The 21,565-nt window shown below is 41.1% G+C and overlaps 1 long non-coding RNA gene across 6 annotated transcripts in view; it reads left to right on the forward strand.

Annotated features, from left to right (window-relative positions):
* The window catches only part of LOC142011204 (uncharacterized), a 62,331-nt gene extending 47,407 nt beyond the window's left edge, over positions 1-14,924 (forward strand). For all 6 annotated transcript variants that reach the window (XR_012644990.1, XR_012644989.1, XR_012644991.1 and 3 more), the window contains 2 exons: positions 10,353-12,524; positions 13,424-14,924. This is a non-coding gene — a long non-coding RNA (uncharacterized LOC142011204). The remainder of the gene's footprint in view (positions 1-10,352; positions 12,525-13,423) is intronic.
* The last annotated feature ends 6,641 nt before the right edge of the window (positions 14,925-21,565 follow it).

Raw genomic sequence — 21,565 nt, forward strand, 5'->3', positions numbered from 1 at the left:
GGGTGATTTTCCTACTTAATATGATCAGGAGGATAAGCAGTTTCTTATCCTCTCAGACCTTGTGCATCTCAGACTCTCAAAGGTGGAGTGGTACTCTTCCATCCAGTCTCTTCATAAATTGACCAGACTTTCTCTCAAACCCTGGTGGTCTGGAGGGTTGTACTCATTAGCTGAGGAACCTCCTTTTGCTGCTCCAAAACTCTGAGCTGTTGTGTGTGGGCTTCCTTCTCTTCTTTTGCTGTGTCCTCTCTCTCTTGATCTTCAGGGTTTCTTTTGTGCATCTTTGGTGGGCTGTCTCCCTTATCCTCCTCTTTGGCTTTGACTTCTGCTTGTGTTGCCTCCATCTCCCTGATCTGCATTTCTGCCATCAGTATCTCCTGTTTACGTTCTTCCCAGGCTGCCAAGTACTCCAGTTGGGATGATCCCATTGCAGTGGTGTCCATGATATCTGGGGCAGTAAGACGTAAAAACTTGACCAAAGCTTGGCCAAAACTTATGAACAAAGGTCTCTGTTCCAAATCTGTTTTTCTTCTTCTAAAATATTCCCCTATGCAAAAATAGATGGTTACTGTCTAGATTGGCTAACATATGGGAATGCTAACCTCGGGGCAGACCGTTAAGAAACAGGGCACAAACTCCAAACTGGATGTGTACTTCATAGTTAGATTTCATCAACCAAGTATCACTTATGAATGGCTCAAGCACTACAACAACCTTACCATGGAATCAGAAAGTCCCCTTAGGTACTCCAGTCTAATTGGTCTTTGTGACTGTTTGTTAGTTCCTTTGCTTCCAAAATCATAGTATTTGTGTTACTCCCAGTCCCAAAGGGCCAGTCACTTATCCCAGGTCAGTTGTACCTTAGATCTCACACTAAAGGCAATGCGGGTAGCCAATCCTATAATAAACTAACCAAAGATTTATTAATGGAGAAAAAGAAATGAGTTATTTACAAAGTTGAAACATGAAAACGCACGCACGCACGCATTATGGTTTTAGGTTCCAAAAAATAAGAGGCACTTCTGTAATACGCAAGCTTTGAGTTCCCTTTAGGGTGAACCCAAGCTAAGCATCTTGGGCATCCCTGGCTTATGCTTACAGATATTGCCCTCCCCAAATTCTGAGCAGCACAGCACTAGTTCTTTCTGGCCAAAGGCTTCTATTCCCTTTCTCCAGAGTTCAAACTGATGGAACAAGTACTGGTGCCTGTCTCCTTTTCATGGGTAGGGGTGGAGGTTATCAACAGTCAGTCCTTTGATATTTCACCAGGGCTCATTTGGTTTCATTGGTCCTTCTGGTGCACAGGACCGACACTTCACTACTACTTTCCTGTTTGGTGAGTTACTCAGAGGTTTAAAATCCAATGGCACAGTGTAACTTTATCCTCTGGTTTCCAGATGTTGTAAGTGAGATCAATACATTAAGCATCCTTCAAGTATTTCTGAAATGTAAACACTAAAAAACATACTCATCAATTTAACATCTATTCTAACAATGCTTAAGTATAGGTAAAGCCAAATTGGTTTCTAGCATGTATTAGTGTTCAGTTAGACTTAGGGGTTTTGTTATGAGCCCCTGGTCTGGAAGCGTCACAATACAGATATAACATCAACAGACAGACTTAACTTTTCCAAGCATCTGGCCCTAACTTGCAAACATGGGAATATCAACCCAGGCATTCTTAATTCTGGGATTTCCTGGTTTTGAATGGCTGATGTTGCAACCTTATCAACATTATTTTAAAATATTTTAATGGAATTTGCAACTTACAACAAAAAATCAGTCACCCGTAACTTTGAAATCTATTGGTGTGAACAGTCCCTATAATTGAAAATCTATTCTTCTTCATTCATATAATTTACAGTAATGCAGCTGAACAATGAACCTCTGGAAACATGCATACATTTTTAGGACTGAATTTGGAAAAAAGTCTCTTGTGCATTTAGAAGTACAGTGATAACTTTCAGACCAATGGAGGAAATTCCTAAGTTCTCAGCATAGAATTAAATTGACAGAAAGTGCTCACATTACTTGGGTAAAGTAAAGTTTAGATTTTATTAAGACAGTTTGTACATATTAGATACCCTTTGACAGCTAGCTAAACACGAAATTAAAAATACACTATTAATTCAACTCTGTCTGTGTGTCTCTGAGAAATGGTGCCTAAGATACTGCAGTAACATTATTGTTCAAAGGCATAGTCTCTCAAAGAGGTGGGGAGAAACATGCTGAAATAGGATTAGTATTAATATACATTACAGAGAAGAGAAGTTGTCAAAGAATAAGTCTAAAAATAGTGGACAGTTATGGTGATGAAATTAGCATAAGTGTACAAGAACAGGAGAAAATCCCCCAAGTGAATATATATATATTCAATATATGTAAGGGCCTGGTAGCAATAGGTAGCAGGTTTAAAACAAATGAAAGGAAGGATTCCTTCACACAGTGCAGAATCAAACTGTGCAACTCCTTCCCAGAGGATGTTGTGAAGACCAGGAAGTTATCCAGTTCTTTTCTGAATTCTGGTAAATGAATAGATAAGCCCGTCAATGGCTATTAGCCAGTATGGGTAGAAATGGTGTCCTTATCCTCTCTTTGTCAGAAGCTGCAAATGGCTGATGGGAGAGAGTACTTGATTACCTGTACAGTTCATTTCTGCTGGGATACTTGTGACTGCTCACTGTCTGGAAAACAGGACACTGTGGGATAGGTGAACCTTTGGTCTGACCCAGCATGGCTAGTTTTATGTTCTTATGTAATCCTGAAAACACATGTGCATTGTGTTCCTCTTTTTCTGCATTCTTTGGGTAAAATCCTGGCTTCGCTGACCTTAGTGGTTAATGCTCCACTGTTGTTAGAGCCAGAATTTCGCCGAGGGACTCATGGGATTTGTCCCAGCACTTCTTGCATCTAGGTAAATAACTGGTGATTGAACTAATTATTTAGGAGGGACATCCCATCTTGAATTAACAGCTTTAAGAAACTGGCTCTGTGGCTGTCTATGGTAAATAGTTCCAGTGGTTAACTACCAAAACAAAAAAGCAGTCAAGTAGCACTTTAAAGACTAGCAAAATAATTTATTAGGTGAGCTTTCGTGGGACAGACCCACTTCTTCAGACCATAGCCAGACCAGAACAGACTCAATATTTAAGGCACAGAGAACCAAAAACAGTAATCAAGGAGGACAAATCAGAAAAAAATGATCAAGGTGAGCGAATCAGAGAGTAGAGGGGTAGGGATGGGGGGGGGGGGGTCAAGAATTAGATTAAGCCAAGTATGCAAATGAGCCCCTATTGTGACACAGAAATTCCCATCCCAGTTCAAACCATGTGTTAATGTGCCGAATTTGAATATATAAGACAGCTCAGCTGTCTCCCTTTGAATAGTGGTGTGAAAATTTTTCTTCAGTGTAACACAAACTCTTAAGTCATTAACAGAATAGCCCACTCCATTAAAATGTTGACTAACCGGTTTGTGGATCTGGAGTGTTTTGATGTCTGTTTTGTGCCCATTAACCCTTTGTCTAAGGGAATTAGAAGTCTGTCCAATGTACAAAGCATGTGGGCATTGTTGGCACATGATGGCATATGTGATGTTCATTGAGGAACATGAGAATGTGCCCGTGATTCTGTGAAAAATCTGGTTAGGTCCAGTGATGGTATTTCCAGAGAAGATATGTGGACAAAGCTGGCAGCCGGCTTTATTGCAAGGAAAAATTCCAGGACTGGTATTCCTGGGGTATAGACTGTGGCTGTTGGTGAGGACCCTCATAAGGTTGGGAGGTTGTCTGTAGGAGAGAACAGGCATGTCACCTCGGGCCTTCTGGAGTGTGGCATCCTGATTGAGGATAGGTTGTATGTCTTTAATAATTCATTGCAGTGGTTTGAGTTGGGAGCTGTAGGTGATGACCGGTGATGTTCTGTTCTTGGCTTTTTTTGGGCCGATCTTGGAGTAGCTGGTCTCTGGGTATTCGTCTGGCCCTGTCCATTTGTTTTTTTTTAAACCTCCTGGTGGGTAATTCAGGTTTATGAATATTTGGTAAAGATCTTGTAGCTTTTGGTCTCTGTCAGTTGGATCAGAGCAAATGTGATTGTATCGAAGGGCTTGACTGTAAACAATGGATCTAGTTGTGTGTGGATGGAAGCTAAAATGGAAGGATGGAAGCTAGAAGGGTGTAGGTAAGTATAGCCATCAGTGGGTTTCTGGTACAGTGTGGTACTGATCAGACCATCCTTGATTTGTACTGTAGTGTCCAGGAAATGTATCTCTTGCGTGGAGTAATCGAGGCATAAGTTGATGGTGGGGTGCAGATTGTTAAAGTCTCTGTGGAATTCTTCTAGAGTCTCTATACCATGGGTCCAAATCATAAAGATGTCATCAATGTATCTTAAGTAGAGGAGGGGTAACAGGGGACAAGGGCTGAGGTATCGTTGTTCCAGGTCAGCCATAAATATATTAGCATATTGTGGGGCCATGTGTGTGTCCATAGCAGTTCCACTAATCTGGAGGTATAAATTGTCCCCAAATTGGAAATAACTGTGGGTGAGAACAAAGTTTGGCTGTGGTGACATCAGGGGTAGTATTCCTAATTGCTTGTAATCCATCTTTATATGGAATATTAGTGTACAGAGCCTCTATATCCATTGTGGCAAGGATGGCATTATCAGGAACTTTTCTGATGTTTTGTAATTTGCTCAGGAAGTTGGTTAACTACCCTGACTCTCAAAAAGTTGCTGAGTTTCTCTTCATTTTGAATAATTGATTTTCAGTGGTATCTCAGGCTGTATATTTCAGAAACTGCCTGCAGTAGCTTGAGGAGGTTATATTTTTGATTAGCCAGGAAGCTACCAATGGCTTTCTGATTCCTCAGATGTCTCAGTCTTTAAAATCACGTTCAGAGGTTTTCCAATAAATGTAATTACTGTAGTTCCTGTATCGGAGGGGTAGCCGTGTTAGTCTGGATCTGTAACAGCAAAGAAGGGTTCTGTGGCTCTCTATACCAACATCCCACACAAAGATGGAATAAATGCTGTCCGGAACAGTATCCCTGATGATGCTACAGCACATCTGGCAGCTGAGCTCTGCAACTTTATCCTCACACACAACTATTTCAGATTTGGTGACGACAAATACCTTTTAAATTAGCGGCACAGCTATGGGTACCCGTCTGGCCCCTCAATATGCCAATATTTTCATGGCTGACCTGGAACAGCGCTTCCTTAGCTCTCGTCCACTAACATCCCGTCTCTACTTACGCTACATTGATGATATCTTCATCATCTGGACCCATGGGAAGGAGACTCTGGAGGAATTCCACCGGGACTTCAATAACTTTCACCCCAACATCAACCTCAGCCTGGAACAGTCCACACAGGAGATCCACTTCCTGGACACCACGGTGGTAATACACGATGGCCACATCAATACCACCAGGTACCGTAAACCTACTGACCACTACGCCTACCTTCATGCCTCCAGCTTCCATCCCAGACACACTACACGATCTATTGTCTACAGCCAAGCACTAAGATGTAACCGTATTTGCTCCAACCCCTCTGACAGAGACAAACAACTACAGGATCTCTATCAAGCATTCTTGAAACTGCAGTACCCACCTGAGGAAGTGAAAAAACAGATCAACAGAGCCAGATGTGTGCCACGAAGCCTCTTACTACAGGACAAGCCCAAGAGAGAAACCAACAGAACGCCACTACCCATCACCTACAGTCCTCAGCTAAAACCTCTACAGCGCTTCATCAGGGATTTACAACCCAACCTGGACAACGACCCCCCACTTTCACAGGCATTGGGAGGCAGACCAGTCCTTGCTCACAGACAACCTGCCAACCTGAAGCAAATCCTAACCAGCAACTATATACTGGACCACAGTCACTCTAACTCAGGGACCCATCCATGCAACAAACCTCGTTGCCAGCTCTGCCCACATATCTACACAAGCAACACCATTACAGGACCTAACCAGATCAGCCACACCATCGTGGGTTCATTCAGCTGCACATCTTCCAATATAATTTCTGCCATCATGTGCCAGCAATGCCCCTCTGCTATATACATCAGACAAACTGGACAGTCTCTACGTAAAAGAATAAACGCACACAAATCAGACATCAGAAATGGCAATATACAAAAACCCGTAGGAGAGCACTTCAATCTCCCAGGCCACACAGTAGCAGACTTAAAAGTAGCTATCCTACAGCAAAGAAATTTCAGGACCAGACTCCAAAGAGAAATTTCTGAGCTACAATTCATCTGCAAATTCGACACCCTCAGCTCTGGCTTAAACAAAGACTGCGAATGGCTGGCTAAATACAGAAGCAGCTTCCCCTCCCTTGGTGTTCACACCTCCAGATCAACTGCTGGTAGTAAGCCTCACCCTTGTTGACTGAACTAACCTCGTTATCCCCACCCTTGCTCTGGCTTATTTATACCTGGCCCTGCAGATTTCCAAGACCAGCATCTGATGAAGTGAGTCTGTGCTCACGAAAGCTCGTGCTCAAAACTTTTCTGTTAGTCTATAAGGTGCCACAGGACCCTTTGTTGCTGTTGTAGTTCCTGGTTTCTCATTCTGTCCCTATAGCACCAAATGCAAGAAACTTATTTCTCTAACTTTAGTTTACTACTTCAAGTCTTTGACATACATATTTTTTTCTTGTTAGAGGTTCTTTATTCAAAATTATTTTTACTCTTTAATCATGTTATCCTCAAGGGAAGATGTGGTCCTCTGCTTCCCTTAGTCCTTCAGTAACATTTTAGCTCCATATTCAGGATATATATTTGACCTTTTGTATCTCCTACATCTAATGACATTCGTTTCATTTTCTTTTGTAAAGATGAGTGAACTTTAACTAACCCTCCCCACCCCCATTGTAATTCAGCTCCCTTTTTAATTTCCCTTCTCCTGCAACAGAGAAATGCTGAGTTTGTTTTTGTTCCTTGATAGTTTGGGGTGAAATCCTGGTCCCATTGAAGTCAACGACAAATTTTCCATTGACGTCAGTGGATGCAGAGTTTCACACGGAGTGGTAATTTTTATGAACAAAAAGTCTGCGACAACATTTTGATATTTTTTTTTCCTATTTTCATTTTCCCTTTTCCTATGTTTGCAAATAATCATCTTTGTAAGTCACCTTGTCAGGTGAGGAGATGCAGGAGACTGTAATGAGTGAGGCTGACATCTTTATGGGGTTGTGAACTTCTCTTTAATATCCGCTCGATCCTTTTTGGAGAGACATGTATACCAAGAACAGTTGGAACAACTTTCCATCTCCATGGTGGTCGGTGTAGGCAACCACAGATAGTTCATCCAAACAAAAAAGTTTAATTTTTATATGTTTTTTTATAGGGCCTGACTCTGCAGGTTTTATTCATGATCTCTGATGAGGAAAGCCTTAAAGATCCAGATCTTACATTTTCCTCAGTATTGGAAAACAAAACATGTCACCACCTTACCAGCTGTTTTTTAAATCATTTTTATCTGATTTTTGGCAAATGTTGACCTATGACAATGGAGGGAAGCAAAATCAAGCCTGCACAGTAACTCTGAAATCCACAGGCAGGGAAACTAGACTTTGGACACCTCTCAACTTCTGTACAGTACATATAGGTTGGGGATAATGTTTCTGCTCTGAGTTAATCTCACTGGGAGGATGTGATTTGTCAGGAGAGTGTATTTGTCTGCTCATTCAGAACGCCAAGTCAGATTGCTCGGTGGAAAAGGGAGCCCTTTCCTATCAGGGAGTGGTTTAGAAAATCTTAATGTAAACAATCTAGTGAAACTGAGGCAAATGAATGTATTGTGTTGTGCTCTCTGGGATATAACAGGGTATCCCCACATCCTGAAACTAAAGCTGGCAGCAGCATCAGCTGGTCAATAGCTGTGCTTGCGCTGGTTCTCTCCCTAACTTCTGTTACTGAGAACGACCTTTTGCAAACAGTCATTGCATGCACGGTGTCCCTGAACAATATGAGGCTTCGAATTATGAATGAAAAAAAATAAAATGTGGTCCTGTCTTTGATCATAAATTGATGCAGATCCTCTGGGCATTGAGTATTTTGAAATAAATTTAAACCCTGTAAATAAATAAAATAAATCCTGTAACAGAAGACAGCTGAGTGTTGGGCTTCTTTGTGTTACCTTCAATTTCAGTCACTGTATGGCTGATAAGCAGATCGAAAGTTCTCCCTGGACAGCGGTCCCTCACGGTGAAGGTCTTCCAGCAGATCCCCCGAGAATCTGGGAAACCCTGGTATAGATGCGCTCTGTTTTTGATAGGTGATACAGAGACCGAGCAATGCTGGATTAGGTAGTATCTGCCAGTTCCATGGTACTTCACCTGGCCTATGCATTTTCTCTCTCCATGCTGATTTATAGAGTCCTAAACAAAGCTGTATGCAAAAGGAATCACTTAATCTTATTGTCCTGGTCTAGTAAAGGCAAGAAAGACCCTCTGATGTTTCTCCAGGGTAAAATCCCTCTGGCCTTATGTCAAAATCTCACTGTCAGCAGCCTCCTGTAATAGCACCCAGTTTCAGGTGCTTGATGGGTCTTAACCAGATTAATGAAAGGACTCTCCTGGAGGAGTTGAGTATCTCCAGTAGGGTGGCCCAGATTCTGCTGCATCCACAAAACAAGTGTGCTCATTTTGCCTGTGAATCTGACGAAGTGGGTCTTACCCAAGAAAGCTCATTACCTAATAAATTAAATTGTTAGTATTTAAGGTGCTATAGAACTGCTCGTTCATTTTGCCTTATGTTAAGTAGGGGCAACATTTTTCTCTCCTGAGAATGCAGACCAACAAGTTTTTATGTTGAGTTAGAACTGCTGGTGGTCAGGGTGGTGTATGAGTTGAATTCTGAGTTTTGCTCGCATCCTTCATGCTCCCAGAAGGTACAAATTTTTCCATAGGGGGCAGGTGGGAGCCAAGACCAACCTCAGCAGCCCACACTACTAGTATTTTGCCCAAGGGAGAAGTCAGTATCTTCCCAAGGGGTAGCATGTGCACTCTGACTGAGCACCAAACTGTTCAGGATGGGTTTGTGCCTCCTTGAGTCACAACCCTTCCCAGAGCTCCCAGTAGTAAAATGTAATTTCTCCATTCCCAGTATAGGGCACACTCACATCGGAGATAAGCAGCAGATATTTTTTCACAATAAGGATGATTAATCATTAGAACAGCTTACCAAGGGGTGTGGTGAATTCTCCATCACTTGAAGTCTTTGGAACATGAGTGGATATATTTCTATAAGGTATGATCTTAACATGTGGCAAAGTGCTGTGATGTACAGATGTGCATAGTCATACCTTGTGGCATTAACCGCTATCCATTTGGATTGGGCCTGTGTACCCAGTGTATAAGGCCTGGATTTCTGACAGGGTTTTGAGAAGGAAATGGGTTAATGAAGATGTAAACAAGCTAGCTGGTATCAGTAGCTGTAAGTCTTGCAGCTGGAATGGCTGAGGAAAAGTCTGCAGTTTAATACTGGTTTATTTTTTGAGATTTGTAATTGTTTGATATTAGACATGCATCTGCAGGGAAGGTGGGTTGGCTGTTTTTTAAAAAAATTAAAAGCTACTGTCTGTGCACATAAATATGTATTTCTCTTTTCTTGAGATTAATTGGAGACCCCTTTATTTATTAAATTACATTTAAGGTGAACTCCATCACACTTTCTGGATCACATCCTCAGCTGTTGGGAAGCCGTGAGTTCCATTGACTTCAGTAGAGCTATGCCAATTTATGCTGACAGAGGAAGTGCGTTCATTCAAAAACCAAAATTGAATGCCTTTCAGTGTAGCCTCACCTCCCGCCCTTTAGAATATATTGTAGTTAATTATATCGATTCAATATTTTAAAAAATGCCCAAGCTGTGCATTTACTGTAGGAGACATTATTTGGGAGTAAAATAAATTTTCCACTGCCTCTTTGCCATTCTTCCTCACGCCTTCTGCCGGAATGCATCAGAATACAAAAGAGAGGCTAATTGACAGGTCTGTGCAGGCTGAAGGTATGCTGTGACCTGAAATGAAGACTGCTCTCATAACGAGAGACAGCTGAAAGATTATGTATGTGCAGCTTCTAAAATAGATTCTCTGGCTCTTTTTCATAAGCCAGCAGATGGTAGCAGAGGCTATGAATCTCAGAGAAGGCAAATATACAGTAAATACTATAACTGCCCTCATTCATTTGCCATTCATCTTCCCTTGTCAGCCTCTTCATAAGTGCCTTCTGTAGTGCTGACCCTGAAATTGCATCATTTAATCTGTAATCATATATTGCCAACATTGCTCCTTTTTATCACTTATTGACTGCATTAATTCTCCTGCCTTACAGACCACCGATCGCTTTTGGCAACGCTGTGTGGAAGAGAGAGTCATAAAATGTAACCTGCCGAAGAAGAGGAGCTGACGTGCCTCAGAGAAAGGGAGGAAACTGAACGGAAGCAGGAGTGAAGGAAAAGAGAGCAGTGGCTTTCTTTTCTTCCCCTTTGTGTAAAATGCACTTTGAATTCTAAATGGCTTATTAGTATGGCTATTAACTGAGTACTACCCCAAGCTCACTCCCAGACAAGACAAGGAAGGGAAAACCAGGCCCTGCACTAAGGAGGTTAGCATCTAAAGAGAGGTGTGGCACAAGACAATGAGACAACTTGAAGACGATTTTGTCTGAGGTTTGTGTGTGTCTGGATAATGGTATTTTAGAGTGTTTTTAGTGAAGTAGGTTCCTGGAGACAGGATATGGAGGAGGAATCTGTAAGGAAATGACAGCTCTCTGGTGCATGAAGTGAAGGAAGGACTCCCAGCTGCTTAGTGCAGCATGGACTAAAGATGAACTTGGCCTGCTTGACTAATGGGGGCTGAATCAAAAGTCAGAAACCAAAAGCTACCACATGTTGGGCAATAGGCAAGTTGGAAGTGGAATCAAGATTGGAACTATGTGCCATGAGCTCAACCAGGGCCTCCAGTGGGCCGGGGAGTGGGATGGGGCAGGGGCATTTGCCTCTAGGCCCAGTGTTTCAAAGGGGCACAAGCTCCAACCAATGCCACTGTTACTTTGGCAGCAGTGAGCTCCAGGCCTCCTTCAATTGCTGTGGCAGTGCTGCTGCGGCTGCATGAAGGGCGTGTGCGCGTGCGCGGGCAGTGCTGTGGTCTGGGCAGCACTAAGGGCCAAATGCCCTAGCCCTGCCACTTTTGCACCTTCTGGAGTGCAGCGGTGCCCCCCCTCCTACCTTGCCCCCAGGGCCCACAGCAACTGTGGGCACCACTAAGCTCAACAATAGTGATATCAAAAAATAATTTTACCAGGCTGTTTGCTGAGGCATTGAAGGATCAAACTACCCAACATGCCAAGAAGATTAGCAAAATAGACCAGTGGGTACCTCCATCTGTTTCCTTGTGAGGCTCTGGCACTGTGTGAGAGAGCAGCATCATGAGAACTCTCTCTTATCACTTCCTTACTGAAACACACACACCTCTGTGGGACAGGGTGAGGAGAAAGGGATAGCAAGTGCTAATTGCTAGTTTTATATATGCCAGACTAACTCAGAGTATCACCAGTAAAATATCGCTTGAATAATTACAACACCTATTTGTTTACAAACAGCATATAAACCTTAGCAGGAGTCTACAGAATTACGTACTTTCCTTTCTACTGCTGTCATAACCTCTGCAGGCTCTAGGTGGTACTGTTTCATCACTGTATTATGGCCTGCCCTTTGTATGGTCTCTTGCTTTTTTTGAACCTCTGCAAAATGAAAGGAAAACAGAGCAGCAAAATGAAGTCAGCAAGAAAACTACCAAACTTAAAAAAAAAAAAAAAAAAAAAATTCATAGAATTTTGTTTGAGACGCCATATTTAGATTAGCTTTCATTTTTGTACAATGGACTATGTATTCTAATAGCACTTAACATATTAGGCTCTAGCATTAATGTGTTAGGCACCTGTGAGACAGTTTTTATGAAATAAGCTGGCAAAAACAAAATGCAGAATTCCTTAACAACAAAGTATTTTCTTTTATTTCCGTTTTCATTTATTTCTCATGTCCTGCTGTACATATGTTTTAATATCTATATGGACTCAGACACATGCATAAGCACCAGAATCACATACTGTACATTAAAATATACAGTCATCTTTTTATGGTTAGGGATGCCCGATGAGTTAACATCATTACCAGGAAAAACATCAGTGAGCACATTTATTTTCAAACGGGGAGAGAGAGAAGAGAGACACGTATACAGAGAGAGAGAGAGAGAGAGAGAGCTTATTTACAGAAGGTTTTACATGACTATTTACTAAAGAATTCAATAGGGGGAAAAGGTATTTGCCTGCAGATCATGTGCTGCATATATACACTCTGTGTTTGTGTGTGAGTGTGTGTGTGTCTTTAACCCTTTGTTTCCTTCTATTTTTGAGGGTAAGCAGGATGTGTCATGAGAGAGGGCGAGATAAATTCCGTATTTTCCACAGAGCTACAATAAAGTACCTAGTAGATCTTCAAAGAAGGTAAAGAAGCAAGAATATAACCTAATAAATCCTTAACCCCCCCAAACTTTGAATTTAGAATTAAGACTTCTCAGTTGAAATAAGTAGCAGCACAATTGCATTAGAACTCATGGAAACCATCAAGTAACCGTTAAGACTCTTATCCAGTCCTACCACGGTTGGTGTGCCTTGCTACCCAAACTCTGCGGTTCCTCACTTTCAAACAAGTTTCTTTTACGCTTCCGTCATACAACTACCCTTGTGTTCCTGGTGCTCACAGGCAAGGCACAACCTGAGCTCCGAACCTAGCAAGATGAAAATATCTTTTTTGACCTAAAAAGCTTCCCTTGAATGTTTGTTTTTTGCCTTTCCAAGCTTTAGATGTAGGCATATTGGAAAGAAAGGGGAGTTTATATATTGGATTTGAGGAGTCGGTGTTGATCTGGAGGTTAATGATACCTTTACTGTTTTTTGTGAAATTAGGAATTTCCCTGCTAAATAAACATACATTAAATTCAAGCGTCTTCTCCCTTGCATTGTGCCCCCTATTTCTGGCCTGTATCCCACAAAGTACTTAAGTTTCTGCTACTCTGTCCTGCACAGCCCCCTCTATCACTACCTGGGCACCTGCCTGTAGCGTGTTAAGTGACATGACTAACGTGTGCATTATGGTTCATTCTCTCTCATCACATCCCAAGGAGAAATGTATGGGTAGGGCAGTGTTTTCTCGTGCAGTGTATTTTGGTATACACAGAACAATGTGGTTTATATCAGAGAAGCAGTGGCTGAAGAAATGTGCCTTGCATTTACTCAGTCTTTGCAATTCACCTCTCTGCCACCTATGCTCCCCTCCCCACCCACTAGTGTTCTTGGGAAATATGTTTTTACTTATCTGATTTTTTTCTTTTCTTCCAACAAAGAGCCCAGCGTTGTTGTTGTCATTGCGAAGGAGCTACATGAACATATCAGATACTCAAAGCTTTTCTGGATACATACAACAAAAACATTGCTATTGGATTTCTGTTCAGGACTGAACACTTTCACAATTTCAAATACTAAGGAGGAAAAAAAGTGACTATCAAGATTCTTGTTGTTTCTGATAGAATACAGGAAATTATAAAACTATAATTAGAGAGAGGAAGGGGAATGCATAGACAAATGGCTGTGGCATCATGTGCAATCAACTATAATTAAACGCTGGTGAGGAGAGTGAATAGAATTGTGAATTTTGGGGGTGGGTCTAAAAATTCTTAGATTCTCGGTTTCCTAGGTTCTTATTCGCGGTCTGGAGTTTTCTAGAATGAGAATCTTGAAACCTCTGGAATGTGTGTATCTGATTATATAGGTTAGTATAAAGCACCTTATTTTTCAGTCTTCAGTTCTGCATTTGGTAGGTGGCTGTTTTCTCATTCTAACTGTAGCAAATGTGAAAGCTATTGATCTATACTGCAAATGGGTGATTAGTTTTCACTGGTTACCAAACATCAGAATATGAATTAATCTGGCTCAAAATGCTTAACATTGAAGGAAGTGGTAGGAAGCAAAGGGTTAAACGGACTGAAGAAATGAGCAGATAATTATTCTTAAGTCAAAAGTAAAGGTTTGCAAGAGCTGGTAAGAAGCAAGACAGAAAATATTTGCGGTCATCTCAAAGTTCAGGAAATCAGTTTTTTCAGATGCTTACACATGGAATATGCTTCCGAGTGAAATGTTGCCTATCGAAGTGGAAGAATAAAGTTTTATCTGAGTCTACAGTGGAGACACTTTTGATGCCATTCGTATCTAAATCATACCCATAGTGATGAAACCTCCGTTCCAGGGACAGTTCTTCAACGTCATTTGAATCCAGAAAAAATTGTAACTTGTATTTTATACTTCCAACACTACAGTTGCTTGTGTAATAAGTATATACAGTGTGGCTGTACTTCCATTTTCAATTGTTACTGATTCTACTGGTATTCCCCCATATGAATTATAGAGAATATGTAACAAACTAGTGAAGTATTTCAACCTGGAAAAAAGTACTACCAATATTTATGCATATATATACAGCACACATGTGCAAACTACCCTACTGGATCAAATTCACAACATAGCTAGTCTATCGTACAGTGGCCAGTCATAGATCAAAGACAGGTACAGTAGGGTCTCGACATTTGCGAACCTAGGGTTTGCAAATTCAAGTATTTGTGAGCCGCCACCTCCCCTGGGATCCTGGGCTGGGAGCCCCAGCAGTCACGACTTCCCCCAGGGCCCTGGGTGGGAATGGCATTCGTGAAATTCAACATTCACAATGGTTCACAACACAGAACCCTTGTGAATGTTGAGACCCTACCGTACACAAAACTATTAGAGGCCCAGTATGGGATATTTGGTTTGACATGCAAATTTTATCCTAACTGCTAATAAAAATTGACTTAAATGCTGAAGCATGAGTATTTTTGTCACTTCGAAAATTCTCTTCAAGTGTTAACTCTTATAAGTGAATATATTCTTGTTATCCATATAAATGCACAATCTCCCTAAAAATAGAAATAACTATACAATACAAAATATTGGCTTTGGATAAATATCTCCAAATTAGGATGCTTACCTTAATATCAAAGTGTAAACCTCATAAAACAGTGTTTCTTGTGAGATTCCTACTACTTTTTGATAGCTGGGGGGGCAGAATAGTAAGGATAATACCCTATGTCGGAAGCTGTCTACTTGCTCTCCTTGGTAAGACCAAGACATACAAAATTATGTGTGCTATTAAAACAAAAAAGCAGTAAAGTAAAGTAGCACTACTTCACTGCTTTTTTGTTTTGATAGTGTATAGACTAGCGCGGCTCTCTCTCTGTTCCTAATCAACATGCAAAATTATGTGTAGTAATTGTACTATGTGGTATTAAGGAGGGAGCTTTCTGCCAGCAATTAATGTTGATCTGGAAGAAGAGACAGAATGAGTGGACCTTATTTACATGTTTGACACCCACTGTCCTGGTGTGAACATCTTGATGGTGGTTTTTAAAATTCACTTAAGTTTTGTGTGCAAGTGTCATGAAATGTTGTTATCTTTATGTGGCAAAGGGGCAAAGGAACTATGTTTACCATGATCTGAATGGTGAGTTGCAGTCCTGGGCAGTGGAGTTTGGACCTAACTTAGGCAGAGGAGGAGGGGAAAGGATCCTTACGTGTGGCAAGGTGTGAATCTGTGGTGGCAAGGATTACTCCCATCTGTGATTTGAAATGGCCAAAGATACTGGGCGAAGGTAAGTGTTCTGCTTATTCACATGAAAACTAATTCAGTCTACTGTTTGTTTTTTTTTCAAATTAATGCAGTGAATGAGTGGCTTAATGAAGTTTTGTTTTAGTCATAGACACTGTGCTTGCTAGAGAGGATATGTTGTCTGTTAAGGTAGCTGAGGGAAGGTATTTAGTTTTTCCCTGTTGCTTGTCTGAGAGCTTGAACTGATGACATTTGCAAAGTTTAAGAGGACTCTCTGGATACTTGAAACTATTCCATGTTGCTGGCAACACCATCAAGCAGAAGGGTTACAAAGAGAGGTGTGTCTTTTTTTTTTAAAATAATTCCTAATGTGTCATACTTTGCAAAAAGGTCACATCAATTTTGGATCAGACATGAAAAGTGGGCCAGTATTTGGTTTTGGATATACTAATCTCTCGTCATCACACTACTTATTACTGTGGAGCGATGTCTACACTAGAGAGTTTTGTCAACAAAATGCCAGTTTTGTCGATGACAAAACTCGTGGAGTATCTACACTAAAAATGTGTTCTGTTGATGGTACGTTGACAGAACTTGGCACTTTTGTCAACAGCCTTCTGCCTTTTCCTCACAAGGCAGAACGCCTTTCTCGACAGATCTGTCGATTTAAAAAAAAAAAAAACAAAAAAAAAAAACTGTGCAGATGCTCCAGGGAGGGGGCCCTCCGTTGACAGAGAGGGCTTCTGGGTCGCTAGGCAGCCCTGTCTGCTGTGCTTCTGGTTGGCTGTTCTGTCAAGAGAGCAGTCAAGCAGTCCAGCCACTCTGTCGACTAGAGTGGATCGCTTTTTCAATCTACTTTGCTATCTGGCCACAATTTGTCAACAGAAGTTTTGTCAGAAAATATGTTCAAAAAGTAACTTCTGTTGACAGGTTGCTGTAGAGCAGACAGCCTGGAACATGATTTTGTTCTATACTTCACAACAAACTTACTGCCAAAGCACTTGCATGAAAAGTGGGAGACTTCAGTTCAGGGCTAACCTTTTACTATTCTTTCCCACCACTGATATTTGTTAGACATTTTAAATCAGCTTCTGAGTGCATGTAATACTAGACCAATGGCGTCGATAACTTCTTTGCTCCGGAGATTAAAAAAAAAACTAAAAATAAGGTCATGGGAGATATGTAAGGGATTAGAGGCTGGTCAGGTGAAATGAAAATTTGTTGCTCAGGAGAATTCCTGGGTCACAGTAGGAGGCCGGAGGTGGGTAGGAGAAGCCAGAGACTAGAAGAGAGGGAAGGAGACAGGTGAGCAGCAGGAAGAGAAGGGCCAACTGGGCAGGAAGTTGAAATAGGAGCAAAGAGGCTGCAGGCTGTCAGTATATGTTAGTAGCTGGATCTGAAAGAGAAGAGGAGAGGCTATCTGAATGTAGGAGCAGGAGTGCCCGTTTGAAGACTCTTTATACTGAAGAAAGGGTTTCACCTTGATGAGAGAACTCCAAGCCTGGGAAGGAAGCTGGAAAATGTCACTGTGGAATTAGTTAAATTTGTGTTATCATCACTCTTATAAACGGTGCTCATTGGAAAGAAACCGACAAAAATCTATTTGTTGTTTTAATGAATATGTGGGAGGCAGAGTAACCACCCCTTTGTGTTTTGGGGATGTCCATATCCCTTCTGTGCAAGAATCCTCCAGCCCTCTGGCTTATTTCCCCTTTCTCACTACCATCTTTGAGGAACCCAGTGTAGGTTCCAGGAATTATGCTGATTACTGTTTGTGCTCAAAATTCCTATTGAATTCACTGTGAGCAGTGCATCTATATCTGCAGAAACATTGGAACTCCTGATTAGCTTCAATGAAAGTGTTAAGTTTTGAATCTTTCTTCATTCTGGAAAAGTCCAGGGGAAGGGCACAAAAAAAGGGAAGCAAAAAAGTAGTCATCCTTGGAAGTATGTGAGTGAACTTGGTGTCTTATTCCAAATTAAAGGGACATGTGTTTCCTGACAGCCTCAATAGAGGAATAGAACTCATCTGCCCTGTGTTTGGGTAGAGTTCTTTCTTATCGCTTGATTTCAGGAGAGGAAGAGTGGTGCTATGTTTGACGCTTGTGATGGGCTTAATTTCAACGTGGCAGCATATAAAGGTGGAGTACCTAAAGCTCACCGAGACTACAGATTTTTTCAGACACCAAATACATATGTACCAGCAGTGGATGGTTTATTATTCCACCTCAGTAATAATTCTTTACTGTTGAATGAAGAATAGAAGGTGATTCTGCTTTCTGTCTTGTATCTTTGTAGAGTGTGTCCTTACAATTCTCTTCAGTCACTAGCCAAATTCTCTACTGACTTACACCCTGTACACTATTTTTAAGGTGGTGATATGAATTGTAGACAAACAGAGAACTTGTTCTCAGGTGCCAAAGTACGTCTCCAGTTTCACTTAACTAGAGTTGTAGTTATATCACAAACAGCAAAAGTCAGCCCAAAGTGAGTTACCTCCAAAGCTGATTGATTAAAGTTATGTACTTAAATTAATTGCCCACAAGCAGATTGAAATGCCCTGATTTCTAATGCTAGACTTCAATTCCAAGCTTGATCAGATTGATGGCTATCTTGGCATACTAACGGAGGACTTGTCTTTTGCAGCTTGTCCCCTATAAAGCAAAATTCTCTTGGTCTGTGTTGAGGTCCTAGTGCTGGAAGCATAGTGGAGTTGATAAAGATGCAGCTGACAATTTTTCATACTTAGAAAATAAGCAGCACTACTACTGGGTGCTATTGTTACACGTTAAACTCCTTTTGGAACTTAAAAGAGATTAAAAAATAAAGAAATTAACTTGTTTGTGCAATAATGGAAAAGGAGACTCTAAACTGGTCTGCTGCAGGCTTGGGAAAGAAATCTCAACAGCCCAATAAATTGTGTGTTTTTATTATTTGGTATTCATCACATAAAAACACAAATGAAAAGTCCTGACCTTTTCATGAGCAGCAGCAAAGCTCTGACAGTAGTCAATAGTTACAGCTAATAGTTGTGCAATTTAAGATCTGCAGGATAATGATACATTTGTAAACAGTCCTTCCCTCTCCTCCCCCCGAGCCATGTGAATAGCAAACCAGTGGCAGCAGGTATAAAAATAAAGTATCTCTTTCCTGCCGGTTTCTATCCCTCCTATAATTAGAATTGCTCTGAATGATCCAGGGAAGAATTAGAAAAAAAGAGACCAGGATGAGTTAGGCAAGGGGAGGAATCAGGGGACTTGCTGGTGGCATTTGTGCTAAACCACTGCTGCCTTCTTATTCATTCACCTGTCCAAATGCTCAGGGGTCACAAAATAACCTTTTGGAGTGTACTTTGGTATTGGGAAGGGAGGGGGTTGTAGGATGGATATTAGGAAAAACTATTTCACCAGGAGGACAGTGGAGCACTGGAATGCATTACCAAGAGAGGTGGTGGAATCTCCATCCTTAGAGGTTTCTAAGTCCTAGCTTGACAAAGTCCTGCATGGGATGACTTCCTTAAGTTTGATCCCCCTTTGGGCAGGGGGCTGGACTCAATGACCTCCTGATGTCTCTTCCAGCCCTAGGATTCGATGATTCTATGATATATACATGCACCCCTCCCTATTACCACAGTATACCCCAAAATGTTGTTATAACAAAATATGGTGTTTGATGTAACTGGCCGTCTAGGATTATCCAGATGGAGCATCAAGCCTGGGGAAATTTTAAAATCACATTCTATAATAGATATTTTTTCAGTTAACCAACTCTTCAACTATTTCATTTTTTATAAAATACACACACACAGAGCAAGAACAGCATCTATTTTTAAAAATTAAGTGCCCATCGGCTTTCCTGTGGGTAGAAGCTGGTACTAGCTGTTTCAGGACCTGCACATCTGGTGCCTCATAAAGGGATGTGCCAGACCCATCAGAAATGTTTAAAACAGTGTTTAGACCAAATACCCACTATCAATTCAGGTGTTGAGTGTGACAGAGGGAGAGAATCCAGTTAGAATTAACTCCGGGGCCAAACTCTTACAGATGTTCAATTACCCCTGTGTGCATTGAATATTGTCAATGGTTGTGAAAGGCTTCACATCCACAAGATTTCAAGAGTCTTTTTTCCTAAATTAGTATACAATGCCAGCTGCAGTAACACTGTGCAACAGCAGACAATCTTATTTGTAAAATCTTGTTGTGATGTGTGTATTTATATAACACTAAAAGAAACAAAATCACTGGGCATTGTGTTGGTACAGGTGGGTGAAGGTCACACTTATTTCCGCTGCTGCCCTCCAGCAGAACAGAAATCCTTTTTATTCCTATCTACAAAATTGTTCCTTGCAGCCTATCTATTTAAACTGTTTATGCCATTGAGAAAGAGAGCTCTTCTTGCTCTCACCTATGCTATAATATATAAGACTGAAACTCTCTGGTGTCCGTACTCAATGTTGCTGCATCTGTTGCAACAGTAAAAGCATAGGGGAAAAATCCAGTGTGAAGAAATTCCATTCTGCTTTTCTCAGGTTGGACTCTGTCATTCCAGTGAAGCTCTGGAGCACCTAATCGTTGAGTTACTCTGGTGATCCCAGAGTCACTGTTTAAGGGTAAAAATTTGCTTGTCTGGGACAGGAGTTGGGGTCTGCTGAATATGCTGTCCAAAACTGGTGATTTCTGAAAATTCTGTTCTGGAAAGCTTGCACCTCCAGTTAAGTTACATCACCAGAATGGTGCGTGTACACTTGAGAAAACTACCCTCCTATAGACTATTGCCCCATGGAGTCTTCACTTCACTTCTCCCTGGGCTGGAGAACCTAGCGCTGAACTGGATACTCTGTTGTGCTGTGAAGACTGAAGGAAACCTTTTTGCTCTCCCTTCCAATGGAAAAAGTGTAGCTCAACCCATAAGTGAAACAAATGAGACTCCACAACCTCCCTTCTAGAAAATGTAATGTCTTTAAATAATTTAGAATTATAATGCTTCATTTTGTAATATTTTAATATTCCTGAGATGAAGGTGATAATGACACATCAATCTCAAATTAAGGCAGCTTAACCTTGGGAAAATCTCCTTTTGCTTTTGGAGATCTGAAGTGAATTAAAAAAAGCAGTCTTGAAAGGGCTGAGGGAAGTGACAGTTTCTTGCGGAGGCTGGAAAGAATGGCAGGATTCTCCTTTACAAAAATGTGGCAGTGTTCAATAACAAGGGCCTGCCTGCAGGATTTTATATTTGTGGGTTCTTCTTTCTTGACAAAATGTAGCTTGAACAAGGAAGAGTTAAAACTGGGAAAACAAAGTATTTGAATTCACATAGGACCCAGGAAACTGCTTCTAATGCAATAAGAACAGAATGGAACCTTCCCCAACCTTGAACTGGACCTGGGTTATGTAGTGAATTTAAGCGTGGTGGTTTGTTTTTTGTTCCTTTACATTTTGTGTACTGTAGATTTTCAATCCCTGCGAACACTGATGCCTACTAGGAAAGGCAAGCCATTCTGGATAACCCATTCTGAGTTTGGTTTAAGGCAAATTGTCAAAAAGGAGAGTGACATACCATGCTCTGTTAAGGAGTCTTTTCTTTGCTTGCATTGCTCTTCTCTTAAATCATCATCATCATCAGCTAGGAAATAATATTCACAAGGGATGATTTTATGTATCCTATTGCCAAAAAAATTAACAATAACTCTTAAGATGACCCAATTAATGTGGGACAGGAAAAAAGGCACGCATTTTTATGAAAAATTATTAACTTCAAAAGTTTTTGTCCTACTCTACCATATCTCAGCATATTTGTGTATATGGAGTTTCAGTATTTGTGTTGGTGCCTGTATCTGCAAGAGCAGCAGGTA

This window comes from Carettochelys insculpta, chromosome 3, assembly GCF_033958435.1.
Source record: "Carettochelys insculpta isolate YL-2023 chromosome 3, ASM3395843v1, whole genome shotgun sequence".
Classification (NCBI taxonomy): domain Eukaryota; kingdom Metazoa; phylum Chordata; order Testudines; family Carettochelyidae; genus Carettochelys; species Carettochelys insculpta.